General features: G+C 36.9%; 1 protein-coding gene across 2 annotated transcripts in view; it reads right to left on the bottom strand.

The window, feature by feature from the left end:
• The window catches only part of LOC113057625 (netrin receptor UNC5A-like), a 162,929-nt gene that overhangs the window by 117,541 nt on the left and 26,294 nt on the right, over positions 1-19,094 (bottom strand). The window lies entirely within an intron of this gene.

Below are 19,094 nucleotides of genomic sequence, written 5' to 3' on the forward strand. Positions count from 1 at the left end.
CAAATGATGAGAGAGGTGGAGGTGGTGTTGCTAAGAGATCAGGGAAATAGAGAAGAAGTGACGATGGCGTTAGGGACCCCATGCTGGGCTCTGCAGCACTCCGAGCCTGATGGGCCATAAAGTGAACTCTGAGAGGGTGGAATCCACAATAGCATGTTCGCTCACCTTCTCAAGCTGTGAGACGAGCCCTCAGAATGAGAATAAGGTTGTAAATGTAGTCACTGCTCTACATACATACATACACCCACACACACACACACACACACACACACATACACACACACATACATATATATATATATATATATATATATATATATATATATATATATATATATATATATATAAATTAATAAAAATACTGGGATCAAATGATTTTCAGGACATTTTATTTTTAGGTTAAAATGCTCTTTGTTTCCTGCTTCTCCACATCAGCACAAAAACCACGTTTGCAGTCTAAATTGAATGCATTGAGAAAGACTAGCCACCATGAAATAAAAATACAACAAACAGATTATGCATGCACAAAAATATACTGTATATCTGCAAGTAAAAAATAATTAGTCTCAAACTCATGGGTTTTTGGTTTGAATCAGTCTCATGACTCACATATTCATTGGATTAGTTACCATAAAAAGTGTGGTAATATGTGGTAATATCTATATTAACTGATTTTATTCACTTTTTCACGTTTCAGTTTTATTATTGTGATTACATTTTTAATTTTATTTTGTTTCGTATTTCTAGCCAGATCTTGGCATTTGTTGTATATGGCTTTATTTATACTTCTATTAAAAGTATCTAAATACATTTTTGTATTCTTTTTTTTTTTTTTTTTTTTTCTCTTTTGTGTTGGCATTTTTTTACTTTTATTTATTTATTGATTTAGCAAACTTATATGTTGATCACAAAAGTTTGGCATTTTTACAGAGCGAAAGCAAATGCTAAAAAGAATCACATAACCAGAAATGTTAAGTGGAATGGCAATCAAAACCAGAATCATTAAGTTCTTTGTGATTGCCACTCTTACTTATACTGTAGCACATTCACTTCATGCAGTTCACTCAACTCGAGCAGGGGTCAGTAGCCAGCCATAGGCACAGCGGTGCCATCAGCTCACATCTTTACCCACTTGACTTGGTCATAAAGAGAAATTTCCTTTTTGAGAAAGGAACTTAAATCTCAAAATGCATGCAGGGTTAAGCACCTTGGTCCTCTGCGGTTCTGTAGGCAGCACTGATTGAAGGAATAGAAGCTTAGCCATGCAGACACTTCGCATATAGCAGACACTTTTCATCCTGAGTGACCCAGGGCAAGGGCCTTGCTGAAGGGCACAATACTTATTGAGCAGGACTGCAATCTCAGTAGCTCTCCAGATCCCGGGTCACCTCTACTTGAGCATGAACCTTCAGTCTCAGTTCAAAAACATAAGGTTAGCACGACTCCAAGCTGAAATGATATGCTATCTAGAATCCATTCTGCTTATTTAAGGACCTCCTTGAAAAAGCCTGCAATATTGATTATTTAGCCATTAAAATGGTTGAATTAATTTAGTCGCTTTTCTCTGGGAACATAGATTATGATTTTCTTCAAAATGCAATAATTGCCATTTTCTCCAACTTTATTGTGACCCATTGTTGTTGTTACCTGTTGTTTCAAAATACATTTTCAGACATGTTGACAGGACGAATGCAATCTCGTAACCATTTTAATTTTAAAATCGCATGAGTGATTTTAACATGAAGAGCATCATCTTTTAGGTTCGAAATTATCCAATCGATGATGCTAAAAGCTGATAGTTAAAACAGCTGATTTGACAAAGTTGTTTTCAAACTGATTTAAGCATCAATCAATATTACATTACGGGCCCCTTTTCATCTTGCTGAGCTGATGAAACTTTTCCAAGGACCTACACACACACACACACACACACATATGTAAACATGTTTGTGTGGGCGGGTGCAAATTAATTGGCCTGTTTGTGTACAAAGCATGCATTAGCGAAATAAGACCAAGGTAATTTAATTTCATGGAAACAAATGAAGCCTGCTGAAACCACAAGAACCCTGCATTCATTTCTGCATAGTTTACAAAATATTTCACTAGCTCTAGAAGCCTCATAATTCCAAACCATTAAGGCTTGGGTATTTATTTAGCTGTTCCTGCAGTGATATAAATTGGTTTTCTGCATTTTGAAATTTTGCATTTCTGGTCTACAAAAGTCCCACTTCTACAAAAAAACTCATATCAATAACATAGACATCTACAATAACCAAGTGATGACTTCATGAAAGCCTTAAAGGGGTACTCACTTACCCCCATGTCGTTTCAAACCCGTAAAAGCTTTGTTCATCTTCAGAACACAATTTAAAATATTTCGGATGAAAACCAGGAGGCTTGAGACTGTCCCATAGACTGCCAAGCAAGTTACACTGTCAAGTGCCCGAAAAGTATGAAAAGCATCGTCGGAATAGTCCATCTGCCATCATTGGTTCAACAGTAACGTTATGAAGTGACAAGAATACTTTTTGTACCCGAATAAAACATTTTGACATCAGAATTATTATACTTTCACATAAGCAAAAATCAAGAAAACCTCAACTCACATGGATTGCTCGCAGATTTAGTCACTGCAAACAGTGCAAATGGCTGTGTGACACAACTGACATGTTTGCCAGTATTTTAAGCTATTCAATGCTTTTTATTTAATATAGCAAAAGTGTGTGCATATGGTTGCCAGGTTGGAAAGATTAAGTAAACCACTGAACATAAAAGGTATCCATTAAAGAGAAAAGCTCTGGTAGTGATATTTAAACTCTTGACATCTGGCAACCGCAAGCAATGTGAAGGCTTGTGGAAGCTTGTTATCAATGTAAGATAAGGCTTAAATTAAGGATAAATAACCAGTGGGCAAATATCACAGATGGTTATGTTTAATAAATTGAAATAAGCAGAAATTGTGATCAGGATTAAAAATATGATTTATTGCGCAATATTATCGAGTACAAATCCTTTTTTTTTTTTTTTTTTTTTTTTACTTGCATTGAATACCCAGATTACTCACAATGTGATAATTTACAAAATATACAATACAGTATATAACATAGTACTGCAGTATAGAGTACACTGCATATATACTATAGAGCCTAATGCAATGGGCTTGACTTGTCATTCCATTTCCAATATGAGAAAAATAACTATAGTACTACCGTTGGTATTTTAAAATCAATTTCTGGATTTATTATCTGACTGTACTGCACTGCACATTTTAAAAATTATCTCACAAAATTGCTAAATAACGATGCAAGTGGTGAAATTACACAAATAAGGTTTGAAGTGCATACTGTTTTTCAATAAAGCATAGTGTGCAGTATATTTAATGTATACTGCAAACAGTACAGTAAGCTAATAATCCATTCCAAACATACAGTACCCTATGTGTGTGTCAAATCCTTGACCTTGCTGTTGCTATCAATGTTCAAGCTTCAGTTAAACAAGAATGCAGATTTCAGACAAACACCTGGGACACACAAACACACATCACGGTATCAGAAATCGTGACGTTCATTATGTGCTGTAGCATAAATGAATGTTTGATTTTAAATATTCTCTTTTCCCATCTGGAAGAAGGGCGGATGGTGTTGTGCCTGCATGGGCAGTGATGGCCAATTAGACTCTCTCTGATGAGCAGTCCAAGGGCCGGGCGACAATTAGGGGAGCTGGGAGAGGCATCTCATTACAGGCAGCAGCCGGCTCTATTATACTGCTCCTGAAGTCTACAGCGAAGCCTTCTGATTCCAATAACGCTCATTAGAATGGTCCATATTGTACCTGCGTCTGAATCAAATTCCTATCTATCGCTTTAAGTCGTTAAAGGCTGAATAGGGAACATTCCTCTTCATTTGGATGTGGCAGTGGGTGAGTAATGCATTAAGTTGTCAGGGGAAAATCTATAAACTAAGACTAATAAATGAATCAGAAGTAAACTCTTTCATTTATCCTATATTGATCCAAACAAGTCCAGGGCAGGAGACATCAAAATGTAGTCTTGAAATTCTGTGTGTTCAGTCTAATTCAGCAAATGCTCTCTGCTTCAATCTTTTACACAGACAGGTTCCTCCAGTACAGATAACCATACTCACTTTACTGCAGCAGTGCTCCTGCCATTTTGCTGATGCTGCCATTTTTCATCTACAGCAATACTAATTACAGACACAGTCCTCTCTGCAGCATTGTGGGACTGAATAACTTGCCCATTGGCACAGAGGTGAAAGAGCAGGACTGTGGCTCCAGTTGTTGGGATTTAACCTACAGCCGCTGATATAGGAACATTATACTAACACCACCAAAAACTTCAGTTTAAATCCAATGGGAATGACATTTAAGTCTGATCTCTTATGAAAATATTAGCCCCTATCGTTCAAAAATGTCACTCACCAAGGCTGCATTTATTTGCTCAAAAATTCTATAAAACGATGATTCTAAATATTACAATTTAAAATAATTGTTTTATAATCGAATATAAACTAAATTGTGATTTATCTCATTACTCCAGTCTTTGGTGTCACATGTTCCTTCAGAAATCATTATAATATTCTGATTTGGTGCTCAAGAAACATTTTATTTATCAAAGTTGAAAACTCTTTCTTTTTGCTTAATATTTTTGTGGAATCTCTGACACATTTTTTTTTTTTTCTTGACTCTTTGATAAATAGACAGGTCAAAAGTACAACATTTATTTAAAATCTTCTTTAACATTATATGTCTTCTGAACAATTGAATGCATCTTTTCTGAATAAAAAGTGTTTATTTCTTTCATTTAGAAAAAATAAACATCAGATTTTAATGGTACCAAATATAATTCGCTCTCTCTCTCTATATATATATATATAAAATAAAAATCTTATTTCACCAAGAAAGAAAAATATTGCTGCAGAGCTGCGGTTAATAAACCATGTGGAGAGGTTGATAGACAGCACGTTGCTCACACAATGAATAGATGTAGTTCAAAAATTCAACAGTTCTTTAGGTACCTTGAATACACAACACATTGTTTTTCCTCTGACATAACGTAACTTACACCATCTGCTCTTCTCAGTGAATTCATGGCAATCAGGAGAGGGAGTATGCACATTGCTGTTATGAAATTAATAAATAAATAAAATAACACTCCTGCCAAACAGAATAGAAATGTAAATGAAAAATAAGGGCCCACACATGTATCGCTCACCCTGTTCTGAATAAACATTCGTATGCACCAAATACTTTTGACTTCCACAGATGCTTGACAGGTTTAGAGGCACTGAAACAGGGGCGCTGTGCTGAACCGCAGTATAACGTAGGCATATCTTGTAGTATCAAGTATTGCATTTTTTATTATTTTATATTGTTGTTATATAAATGGAAGCCTTTGGGTACCCTCGCAAAAACACAGAGCATGAGAGTCAGGATAAATGCCTGTGAGAATCTCTGTTCTGCCAGCAGCAATGTTTATCTTCATTTCTGACTATATTCACATATTTGTATTTACTAGTGGTCGACCGTTATTGTTTTTTTGACAGCAGATGCTGATATCTTAGAAAGCAGGGGGCCGATAGACGATATAAAGCCGGTGTGTGTGTGTGTGTGTGTGTGTGTGTGTGTGTATGTATATATATATATATATATATATATATATATATATATATATATATATATATATATATATATATATATATATTTTTTTTTTTTTTTTTTTTCATATTTAAGAAATTTGAAATCATTTGACAATGGATTAAAACATGGATATGTACATACTTCTACTTTAGGTGACAGTTTTTTTCACAAATAAATAAATATTTGATAAAAATATAATTAAAAGGGATGTTACCACTGTAAACAACAGCTGCATTCTGTATTCAGGGAGGTTTGTGTGCTTTGGGAATCATATTTTCAAATAAAGCCAAGGTAACACTCATTTTACATACAGGACACAGAGAAAATGACAAGAATATGACAGTGGGCAAATGCATAAAGCACAGCATAATTGGAAATCATGTTTAAAGTTTAAAGCATTCAATTAACATGGAGCGACTGTCACACAGAGAACATGCGATCATGCTGCATAGAAATGCACACTTCACAAGATCTCACAGCTGGATTCGACAAAGTTTGCAAGGTTTGTAAAATTAAATATTCATTAGTCATTCAAATATTTGTTTAAATAAAATAAATGCATATTTGCTTAATGCTGATGGCAAACAAAAAAGTATTATAATGTTTGCCTTTCTATTACTAATAATATAAAATCTTTAGACTACTTTTTGTATACATTAATTCCTTTGTTTAATCATTCTATCTGATTATTAGACAGACTTCTATTCATATTATACAGAACTGTTAATGATGACAGTAAACGAGAGAGAGTGTGAGCACAGTGTGCACTCAGGCGCTGCTGCTCTCAGCGCTGTCAAAATAAAAGTCTGGTGCCCCGTCAAAATAAAAGAACACCTCGAACACATCGGCCAAGCAGAAAAACTTAAGGGCCGATGCCGATATTTAAAAAATTCTCAATATCGGCCTTGGTGATAAATCGGTCGGCCACTAGTATTTACAATCACAAACACAATCCAAAAAAAAATAAAAAAATGACAATGTGCTGATCTACAGTGCTTTAAAAATGATGAATCGCAGTTCATCACCTGACACAAAAACAGACTGTATATTTGCCATATTTCCTGCAACAAACACAAATATTAGTCAACTCATAAAGGAAGACTTAAGATCAAGTGCTCAGAAAACTAGAATAAAGATTGCTTTATTAAACCAAATGTCATTCAGAGACATTTCTCCTTGAATTCTCATCTAGAAAAGACAGCTAATTGCGTTTCAATTGCAGCAGAGGAAGCCACTGTGGAAAAGGCTTTCAGTTACTGAAATACTACACAGAATTTTATTTTTCACTGCCAATATTCATCTAAATATTTAAGACTGCTCATGGTGCATTTATATGAGTACACATTTCTGATCTGTTCTTATGAATATACTGTATGCTCAACCATGTAGCGATTCACAAAAATATTTCAAGTCAAGGCCTTACAAACCATCAAGTATTGCATCTAGCATTAGATTATGCAAACATTTCAAAAGAAACAGGATTAATTGGCCTTTTTTCAAATGTCTCCCTAAATGAGTTTTCCCCTTAATAGTCCTGAGTAAATTGCATTAAAAATACTTTTAATAAACTAGACATGCAATCAGCTCCCTGGGATAATACAAAGCCTTAGATTTCCCCCAAGTGCGTCTATCACATTAAAAGAGTGTAAATGGCATAGCTTTTCTCATAAATCTAATCTGTTTGTGCTAATTTTACACAGCTTACACCTGCTCCACCCTCTAGAGGAGAATGGTTGAAGAAAGCGGATATAGATCAGATGTAAAAGAGACAATCTCCATTCTACTCATTAATTGATTCAAAGTGATGCTGCTCAATCTTTGCCTAAAAAAATAAACAATAAGAATTCAGGCTGCCACTCTACCTCACCTCCAAATTCAACAACAACCCTGCCCAAAGGCAGGTGGCATGAAACCCTCGCCATATGGCATCTGCTGAAAAAACAACTGTGAGGAATTAGCCTGAAATGACTCAGAGCTCTCCGTAGATGGAGATCAATGATGGCTACTCAACACCTCAGGACACAAGTCGTATGGTGTTTATCTAACAAAGAGTGACTGCTGTGTGCCCTCTCTCATCTCTGTCTTCAAACTAGGGTCAGGATGGTCAACAAGTCAGCTAGTTCATCTCAATTTTTTTTTTAGCTGTAATGTATAAAAACCACCTCGGCTGTGCATTATTTTTCTTATAATTAAATGGCCCGGAGTCAATTATTCCGCTTATACTGCGATTATCACACCTCAAGACATCAATCAGATGATATATTTAAAGGGATTCGTCCATTTTTTGTACTTAAATCGCTATTGTGAGTAGGATTATTTCTTCCGCATCTCATCCAACGCCTCTTTTGCTAGTTCCAAAACACAATTTTAAAGCTGGGAACAGAGGATTGAGCTGCTGATATTTAGAGTGCAATTGCATTACATTATATTACTGTTGTAATGAAAATTCATTGGCGCTCTTAATTTTTTCAGTGCATCACCAACTACTTTATGATGATATGGATGTTTGCACATCCCTACTTCACCACCTTAACCCTGTTGCTTCAAAAAAAGAAAAAACAAATTGTGCAGCCCCAGCCACCATTTCCTTCGAGGAAATTATTTGCCTCTCTCTGGCCACATTGCAGTTGAATGGCGACGAGGGAAGCACTTTAAAGGAAAACCTGTTAGGTACATCTCCCTTCCTGCTGAGAGAGGGGCAGTGTTGCCCCAACACTCCATCACCGCTCTGACACACCAACAGCGAATCATAATGAGCCGAGGCTGTGAGGGACTGGGACCCGTGGGTGGGGAGGTTTAGTGCAAAGTGAGAGAAAGGCAGAGGAAGAGAGGCCCCATGAAGGAGTGTGGTTTCTTCTACAGGAAATCAAATCAGGCCAGTTTATTAGGAGCATAGCTCCAGAGAACAGAGTTTACAAATAGAAGCTGGTTGGAGTGCTCGAGTAAGAAGGAGAGCGTGGGAGCCGACATAAATGCCTCTGAAACACACCCCCACGGTACTTACCCAACAGCATGGCAAAGCCGCATGCATGAGTATAAACGTTTCTATGAATAATAATTAACAATATTTAAATATTTGCAAAAGTTCAAAATAATAGACTTTTTTGCTTTGAGTTAATTGTCTTGTTTCCCAGTAAAAATATCAACATCTCTTTACTCAAGACAAGACAAGAATACTGATTAATAAAATAAGTTTTGTCATAATTTGTTCTTTAAATAAACACTGAGAGCATTTTGTTTTGTGCTGGCAGTTGTCACCATTTACTGTGTATTTCGCTCAATGTTTAATTTTGTTTTCATTCTTTGAGTGGAAAAATAGGATAATAGAGAGAGGGGGAAAAAAAGAATAAATGTCCAAATGTCGTCTGGATTGATGTGTTATTGAGTTCGGGACGTGCCATGTTTAGAGAGTGAGAGAGATAGGGGTGTTTAGAGTGTATGGGGTGTTTTTTGTTCGTCTCAGACATAATGTAAATTCATCTGTCAGTCAAAGCAATTGTACTTATTAGCGCCGCAAACATTCTAACCCCCAGAATGATAAACAATGCAACTGTCAAGCACTGGTAATTTCTCAGTCAAATGTTCAGTGGCAAGTCAAGGAAACATGGAAATAAATAAAGAATATGACCACGGATCTATGTAACAAATAGTTTAGTTTTTTGACAAAGTTTCATCCAAATATTCAATTACTGGTCTTCCCACCACTTTAAATGCAGATTATAATGAAAAAATCCATTCCTGAAAAGTACTTAAGAATCACAGACAATCCAACCTGCTGATTGTTTATTTGAAAATCTTATATATGTGAATGCACATACAGCATGTGTCTGGGAATGTGCAGAGGTAAGGTGAAATAATCAAGCTTGAAGATGAAAAAAGGTGAAACATCTTCAGAGTGGATGTAGAAGTGGCTCACACACCGTACTGGCAAAGCTCCAAGAGCAATCGGCTCCGACCGCATGCCGATGGAAAAGGTAATTACACAACACCTTGAAGCTTCAGCGTGAGGTTCAGCCTCAATGTTTGGAAGAGAGAGAGAGAGAAAAAAAGGAGATTGGCTAAACCTCATCGAGCGAAATGTTGTGAACTATCGCTCCTTTTCTACCATCTCCCCTGGCATCGCCCAATTCAATTGTTCACTTCCACAGACAGGTGTCGCAACCCGTCGCCTCGGCACAAGGGTGTCATTTGATGAGCAGTTGCACACTACATGCTTCTGCAAATGCATTACAAAGCAGGATATGTCGCTCTGCCCCACACTGTCTCCACCATTTACATTTGATTTAGCAGCTTGATTGGGTCCACCTGGCCTATGCACCCATCCTTACCTTCACAGCAGCCATCTGTGGAACAACAGATTGAGAGCCACTGACTGAAACTGGTAATGATGAACAAGTCTTGTGCTGCTGTCTCAGCATTACATCACACTAACCTGGTATGAGTATGAATGTCTGCGTTCTATCTATCTATCTATATACACACACACTATACGTTGTGAAACAAAAAAAAAGTAAGCAGTGTTATTTTACTTTGTTTTGTGCTTTTTTTTTTTTTTACATAAGGCTACACATGAAAAAGACAACACGTGATCACATAACATTATCTTCCGTTCATCAAGAGGTGTCTTCTGCATGTATTTCCACTTTTGGATCAAAATTAGAGATGCAATGCATCAATGGCACAATTGACAAACATAATGCAATTTATACTGTAGTTATTTTCATGGTTTGGCTAATAGATAATAAACTGCAGATGTTATCTCTAAAAACAATTGTGAATTAAGGTATCACAACAATATAATTTACGTTATTAAGATGGCATTCAACAATGTTATTAAATAACTCATGTTTTTTATAAATGAACTTTGAAAGAGTTTCAGATGACAGCAAAAGCAATCCAAATAGTGGAAAGAGGAGAATTCAAAATCAAATGTATTTGTGCATCAAAATCTGGTAACTAATGACAGTCCAATTATATATTATAAACTGGAGCGCACTGGATTGAGGGATACAATATCCACGGTGCTCTGTGCGTTATGCACATTTCACAAGGCTGCAGTTAACTCCATGTATACAGACAATGTTACTACAGGGCACAGAATACAAGCAATACACTGCAGAAATAGTTTGAGTAATATGCTGTTGATAATTAAGCACAGCCATTGAAGCTGAATGCTAACAATTAGACCTCAACTTTCAACAACAACAACTGCACTATGTGGCATATGCATAAAATCTCCTGTATAAGCTCCAAGAACCAATTAAAAGTTCTAAAGATAAATACTGTGATGTCTAGGACAACATGTTTGTTAGCTATAAAAATCTATTTAGCTGCAAATGCATTCTGAAAAAAAAAAAGGCTGTTCTGTATGAAAAAATCACACAAAAAAGCATGCATTTTCTACCTCTATTCTTGTAGCAAACAACCACTGAATCAAAGAAATATGTGAGGCGGCAAATGCTTCATATATAATTATGTTGTTTTATCACATGCTTTGAGATGTTACATTGCATTTATGTTTAGATCGCGTTTTCTGAATGGCCACCAATTTTCACTGCCAAACAACAACCTGCATGCTAATTATTGGATTATACTATTCATCTGTCAGCAGTGCCTAGATTTACACGTGTCAGTCTGTTTGACGGCAGTTCCTCTCGCCGCACTTATTTCAGATGAATGCTTTTGCTACTAATGCATTATGCTTCTCCAAACTACTATAAGACCACAGCTCAGAACTCATCTAAACAGTAGTAATCTGCTAAATGGCCTGAATCAGTGTCCCAAAGCAGCTAATCATGAGATTTAGCATTTAAATAGCAACCTCATTTTTATGCCTTAACAGGGTCAATACACTATCTCATGCCAACAAAGTTTTGAAGGTTAGTGCTCCAAATCAGTGATTCATTCAGGCGTCATTCATTCGGCATTCACATCCATTACTGCCTCTGCTCATCACTGAATTATTTTCTATTTGGAGAACAGCAGACGCCCAACAGATTGTCTTCCCACAGTCCTTTATCCAAGAACATTATCATTGGGAAAACAGACGGTTACTTCAAAAATGGACAACTGTTCTCAATTTTGGCTCAATTTAAAGGCACAAGTTAACATAAGAGGACAGTTTCTTATTGAGAAATATCTCAACCAATTAATCAACAACAAATTAGTGCATTATCGCTGTTCGTGAGAGCAGGTTTTGGCTGCAAGCAGCCATGTGCATGCAGATTTACCCTATAGGACAACTCCATGTTTTCTTGACTATTTAGCAAAGAAAACTATTGACTATTTTAGCAAAGAAAAATAATTGAACATGATAAAAACAACTCTCTGAAGGCTCAAATTCCTCTCTAAATGCTTTTCTTGGTAGGTCGTCCCTATAGCATTGTTGTTAATGTTGTTCCACTACTGCTGCTAGCAGATGGTAATGAAGAATGCTCCAGTGAAACAGAACTTCAACTAATGGTGCTCTGCATCCGATACTGAATACAAAGTCTTCAGTCCAACCTAGCTTTTGCCTTGAGATCTAAACAGTCCACCGTACAAACACAGTACAGTAGCTTCTTTTGAATGGGTAAATATAATTTGATCCTGACTTGCCAAGTGTTTTTTTTTTTTTTTTTTTTTGGTGGTTGTCAATGGTATTTTAACATTATAGCATATATTGGTCATTATGGGAAGATAAAGTCCAGAAGTTAATTTTTACAATAATAACCTGATGACAGTGCATTGCCTTTACAAATACTACAAGATGCATGGAAAAATATATAACTTCACTTTACCCATCATACTTGCCCACAGTCCCATCATTCTTAGCCATTAAGCAGACTATTCTATATAACTAAACTAAAGCTCAAGCTAACTGTGGTACCACCCAACCCCCCCCCCCATCCCCCCCCACCCCAAAAAAAAAAAAAAAAAAAAAAATATATATATATATATATATATATATATATATATTATGGATGCGACAAAGGATCTGCGTTACCTAAAGTCATTGTCGTCATAGTCCACCTATTGTCATCCCACATCAACACTCACAACAGTGGGTTGCCTAGAGAAGGGGAGTGACAACAGATCCCCTGCTGGCAACATGATGAAGCACACCTGGCACACATTGTGCCACTCACCACAGCTCGCGTGTATCTTTGGTTGTCTGTGCATGTACCAGGTGTCCTTCAGGTCCAGGTGCAGGGAGTCACAGCCGGGTCACTGCTAAGGTGACCGCCTAACCTAATGCTTCATGATTGATTCCTGAAGACACAGTCACCACTAATCTCATATTTATGAATTAAAGATGTGACTTAGGTTCTTCTCATTTTCTCCAGTTCATTTAATTTTAAATCACTTTTGTTGCCACCACTATTAATTTTATATGGTCCTGCTGTGACAAATATATTTTTTTAATGTACAAATATTCCTTGTAGCCTTTTAATAAATAAACAGTCATAAAAGCTGCATGCACAATCATCGAAGAATTGAAAAATGCTCTTTAATGTCATTTTAGATTCAGCATAACATGTCACACCGCATGACGCGTCAGCTTCCTGCTCCCTCTTCACCACATGGAGGACTGCACGTTGTGTGACCCCAATTCCCATGTTGAATCCCCCATATTAGAGTGTTTGTAGTTAATAATTAGCCCTGCCTATGTTCAATATGATTAAATACAACAGCCATCACTGACTATTATTCATCAGAGAAAAATGACGAGTACAAGTTGCTAGATTAATTAAAGTGTCACATGCAACTCTCTGGTGGATAGTTTGAGCCATAATTAAGTATATTACATCATTAGTTAGCGGTTCATTTCTCTCTCTCTGCTTAGAAAAGGTTAATCTCGCTTTGCTTCTTTGATTGAAAGCTGTAACGCTCATTCTTTGTTGGGTCAGTATAAAAATATCACTTCATAAATTCAATGTGAGGTGTCAGAGCTGAAAGTTGGGCGTTGAATATTGTTCATCAAGATTGTTTTTTTTTTTTTTTAAACAAGATTGCTTTACATCATGATGATAATGCATATTGTTCTCCCTAACAAAGCAAATGTGCTGCCAGTGCTGCAGAAGAGTCACGTATGCTTGTAGAAAGCAGCCAGAACACCTCTATGCAGGGTGCAAAATCAACACTCATCAAGCTGGTAACATTAGTTTTATTGAAAAAAAAGGCATTACACCAACATAATATATGGTTTGAGTTGAATTGTAAAAATAAATGAATATATAAGATCCATAAATATTAGAAAATGTAAATTTAAGACACACAATTGTTTACAAAACCATTACATTTATCAGAAGTTGATGCCTGAATATAGTATTGTACTTTTATTTAAAGTATAATACTATATATAGTATAGTATTATAAATTAAACTAAATTATATACATTTTATCTATTTAAAAGAAGAAGAAGAAAAGAAAATAGCACAATGCAGTTTCAACTCCAATTTAAAATGATTCACACAACATTTCAATAAGTGTTGGCCAAACCTGGGCAAAGCACACGATTGTTAGCACAGGAGAACAGTTTGACTGGTCTATTTCCCTCAGGAAGAGCAAAGAATAGGGACATCCACATAAGGTAAATAATGTGTCTGGGAGCTTTCCAATTCAAAACATTTGTTTGCATTTGGAGTTGTGGTTGTTTGTTTCCCAGGCCTCTCAGAGCTGGCATAGAGCCCTGCAGAAAACCACTCTCTGACAGCAACTGATCCCACTGGTCTACTGTTACTAAATGAAGCATCCTGAGAAGAATATTCAACTAAATATCTCCGGAGCAATTAAAACATTAAGCTTCATATTCTTGAACTCATTCCAGTAGCCGGGGGAGAGGAGGGGGGCAGTACCAGCAAGGGCCTGTGATCTGAGAGCCCCAGCTGTCCGAGAGGTGAGCGCTTGGGTGGGAGAACCTGGGTAAATGTTTGTCTCTGCTAGAGCAGAGAGGCTGAGCTCCATCCTGACCTGCCCTTGTTAGGGAAGCGCTGATTTACGATGATGCATTTGCTACCTATTGAGCGCAATTACACAGAGCAAGAGTGCATTCAAATAAAACCCCAAAAAGGGGACATAACACGTTCATGGGGTGCATGGCTGTGAGAAAAAGAGAGCGTCCCTGAATGGAGAGCTTGGGAGAGAGATTTATCACTCCCACTGGCTCGAAATCTAATCTATCTGCGATTTGGTTCATGCTCTGAAGTAAATATACACCATCTAGAGAGGAGTTTGCGTAATCATAGGCAAAATGTTCAACGCGACTGCTCCTCTCTCTTTCTCTCTATTGTTCTTACAACTACTTTTAATTCAAACTCAATTAATTCAAACTCTATTCAAACTACCAGACTGTCTAAAGTTGTATTGGTGATAACGTCTGGCAAGGGTACAGATAACTTTTCTCATTTTTCATTATGCAAGAGACAGCGAGAGAAATATGACATCCCGCACATAGTCTGACAGATTACCCCAGTCATTTGTTAGTCTGAATAAATGTTGAGTTTTACTTTAGGGCTGAGTCTTTATCCACTCACTGGATTTGCATACAGCCGACACTGAAGAGTAACAACAGGGAAAAGCACAAAAACAGCTTAGCAAGACCAGATGCTCGACACGAACACATTTTGTCCTCAGCACCGTAGCTCTACTGACTCATTCAGACATGTCTGAATTTCAACAAGATTTGTAGTGAAGGTAAATGTGGGACTGTATAGCTTTTGTTATTAAAGGTGAAGTGTGTTTTTTTTTCTTTTCCACTAAGAGCCGCACCAGATGGAATTACAAAAATAAGTGCATTTTGCTACATATTGCTACGTGGTTTCTAAGGTCTCTTCAGTGGTTGCTAAGTGGTTACTTATGGGTCAAAGAAGCCCAGCTCCCAAGATACTCCGGTCCCTAGATATTGACTTATATAAACAATCTCGCTCTCCATCAGTGTCAGCCTATAATTTTTTTTTCTGCCAATTATCACCTGTCAATCAAAATAAGCAAGATAGCGTATCTCTCCCCAATATATTTAATATTTAAATTTAGAGCTTTTCAAAGTACAGAAGTCGGTTTCTGTCTCAGAGTAACTTTATTTTTTAACAACTGACTTTTTTCCTTATTTTAAACTTTAACTCACAATTACAAATGTATGTTTTTACTCCGAGGCAACTCAGGCTTGAATATGAAACTCACACAAAGTTGACACGCCAGACTTCTCATTTACAAGGGTTGTGCAAAATTCAGTATAAAAGATCTGGGTAGAATATCATCCATCCATCCTTATAAACTTTCAAACTTTAGGTTTTTAAACTTTTCAAAACTTTTAAAGAAGGTTTTTTTCAGTGGATGTCTTGCGACGCTTTGCTTCTCTAGTTGAAATGAGAGTCATGAATTCAATTAATTAATGAGTTCAATTAATTTTTAAATTCCTAACATTTCAATTTCAATTGTAAATATGCATCCTGTTTGCAACCTCAAATCACATTAAAATTTAATAATCAATCGGAATTTGAAAAGCATTCTCAATTTAATTCTGAGTAATGCACTGAATTCTTTCAAACTATTTTCTAGATTTTTTAGAAGCACCACAGATCCTTCATGATCGGAAGTCAGCCTCTGAACATCTTACTTGTGGTCTTAGCACATTCAATTCGGATAAGAAAGAGTATTTTAACAGCACAAAAAAATTACACAATTTGCCTTTAAGTGTGACTAAGATATGGGCAGAAGGGCAGAACAAAAGAAGAATATAAGCCAGTAATTTGAAGTATAATTTAAAGTAGGAGGGGGACCAGTTTCAATCATTAATGATTATAATGTTCACTCATTAGTGACTATTCAATATGTGTAAATCAATGTACATTGTGAGGAAGAAATAACTGTTCTAGCTTTGTTCATTTCTGAGAAAAAAAACTAAGGCCGGGCATACCAAGCCAAGATGGAGTGTGAGAGCAATTCACACAGGAAACAGCACAAAGGTATGACGATGGGTGGGTTGAAGGGGGTAGAGAAGTGAAAAAAAGGTGTTGAATATGCTAAACACGTAGAGACTAACAGAGAAATGGTGCTCAGAGTGGAAGATTAGCACAAGTCTCTCTAAATTTGATATTATTGCTAGAGGAACCAAAAGCCTCAAAGTCCACTAGTCCAATTAATATATCCCACACAGATTTGACACAATCCTAAAATCCACCACATCATTATCTGTGCCACACGTTAAATATTTCTTGCAAGCTCTTAGCCTGCGTTTATGTATAATTAGAAGGCTTTTTAATGCATGCTTCATCGGAGAGAGGGGATGGAATTATGACCCTGCAGTAAGATGCAAGTTAAATGTCTTAGTAGATAAGTCGTTTTTGTCTGTGATTGAAGATTTAAGACATTTTAGATCTCTTCAACATGTCTCGCTCTCCATATCACTTTAAACCGGCACAGCCTTGATTCTGTAAGAGCGGAGGTAAAATGTTGTAACAGAAGCTTTTTATTTCCAGAAAAAAAAATGTGAACTGCGTGTCAAAATGCTTCTTGTATTCATAGAGACAGAGATGGAAAGGAAAATAGTAGGAAAAGAGGGTTGGCGTGATTTGTTAGAAACAGTAGTTGCATTTGATAGTTACACATCACTGTTTTCTTCCCCCAACAGTTTTTCACTCTAGCATCTGATACTTTCCTGATTACAGATTTCCAAAGGGTTCATTTCTGGCAAAACTAGTCTACTTTTACACAGTAGGTATTAGGGACTGCCAGTTGCATTTACTAACAAATGTGACTCTCAATGTCTTGTATGAACAAATAACTGAAACTTCTGTTTTCATGAAAATCTGACTTTTTATTAATTTTATCAGTTGTTAATAAAAATTGCAAAAGTCTGGTTGTGTAGGAAAGTATAAGCACATTTCTTCTCAAAAATCCCACTACCTAACACAAACAGTATAGGACAAGTGACATGCCGAAGTAAAAGGAATAAATCACCCCAAAAAATTGGCTGAAAATGTATCTTCTTCATTGGAACAGATTTGGAGGAATGTAGCATTACATCACTTGCTCCCTAATAGATCCTCTGCAGTGAATGGGTGCTGTATCAATTATGGATAGAAACTGATGGCACCCATTCACTCCAGAGGATCCAATGGTGTCCAAGTAAGAGATATAATGCAAAATTTATCTAAATGTGTTCCTATGAATGAACAAACTCATATACATATCGGTTGCCCTTATGGTGAGTGCATTTTAAAGAGGGGGTGAAATGCTCGTTTTCACTCAATATCCTGTTAATCTTGAGTACCTATAGAGTAGTACTGCATCCTTCATAACTCCAAAAAGTCTTTAGTTGTATTATATTCATAAGAGAAAGATAGTCTGTACCGATTTTTCCCGGAAAAACGCGACCGACTGGAGGCGTGACGTGTGGGCGGAGCTAAAGAATCACGAGCGCCAGTAGGCAGAGCCAGAGCGTTTGGAAGCTGTGACATTACCTTGAGGAAAAAAACATCATCCAAAACAAACCATGGCTAACAGTCAGATTCAGCCGTTTATTTATGATCCAGAATCAGATCCCGAGGCTGAAACTGAACGAGAGCAGCAGCAGCAACGACTCGCTCCGAGCGGGGCTCGAACCCGGGTCTCCGATGGGAGGCGGACGCACTAACAAGGAGGCAGAGATATTTGAAGCAGTTTTACTCACCGCCTGCGGTTCCAACACACGATCGTGACCCTTTTTCGTTGGGATTGCATCATCCTTAAGAAATAAACGATACGCAAATCCGTCGTCAAACTGGGCCTTGTTTGTAAAACAAGCATTTTTGAAATGCAGGGAACAAACACTTGCACAACTCCGTTGATGCTCTGTAAAAATAAAATCCATCCACTGGTCCCTTAATGCTGTTTTTTTTTTTGGTAATCTGTGCAGGGTTGTCTTGCCCTGGCAACCAAAAACACACTTCTGTGACATTTTGCGACGCTCTCGCTCTGATCAGTGAATGTCTGTGCTCAGCCTATCAGTGCTCTGCTATACGGGAGCGCGCGCTCTTCCGGCAGAAGTGCCCTTAAGACCCATATAAGGAAATTCCGCTCCATCTAACGTCACACAGAGCCATACTCGAAAACAACTTTCCGAAACTTGTGACAAACCGGAAGGAGTATTTTTGGAACAAAAATACTCCTTCAAACGTACAACTTAATTTTTGAAACTTTGTCCATGTTTAGCATGGGAATCCAACTCTTTAACAGTGTAAAAAAAACTCAGTATGCATGAAATAGCATTTCACCCCCCCCTTTAAGCAAATTTTCATTTTTGGGTGAGCATTTGAAACTTAAATAAATAACTAAATATTTGCAAATCTCTCACAATGTGATTTTTTTTTAAAAATCCCGTAATTGTGCAGCTCCTGAAATACTGTTTGTATGAACAAATAACAAGTCTTTTTTTTTTTTTTTTTTTTTTTTGCATATGCATTTACACAGCACATGCT

The sequence above is a fragment of the Carassius auratus genome, chromosome 39 (assembly GCF_003368295.1).
Source record: "Carassius auratus strain Wakin chromosome 39, ASM336829v1, whole genome shotgun sequence".
Classification (NCBI taxonomy): domain Eukaryota; kingdom Metazoa; phylum Chordata; class Actinopteri; order Cypriniformes; family Cyprinidae; genus Carassius; species Carassius auratus.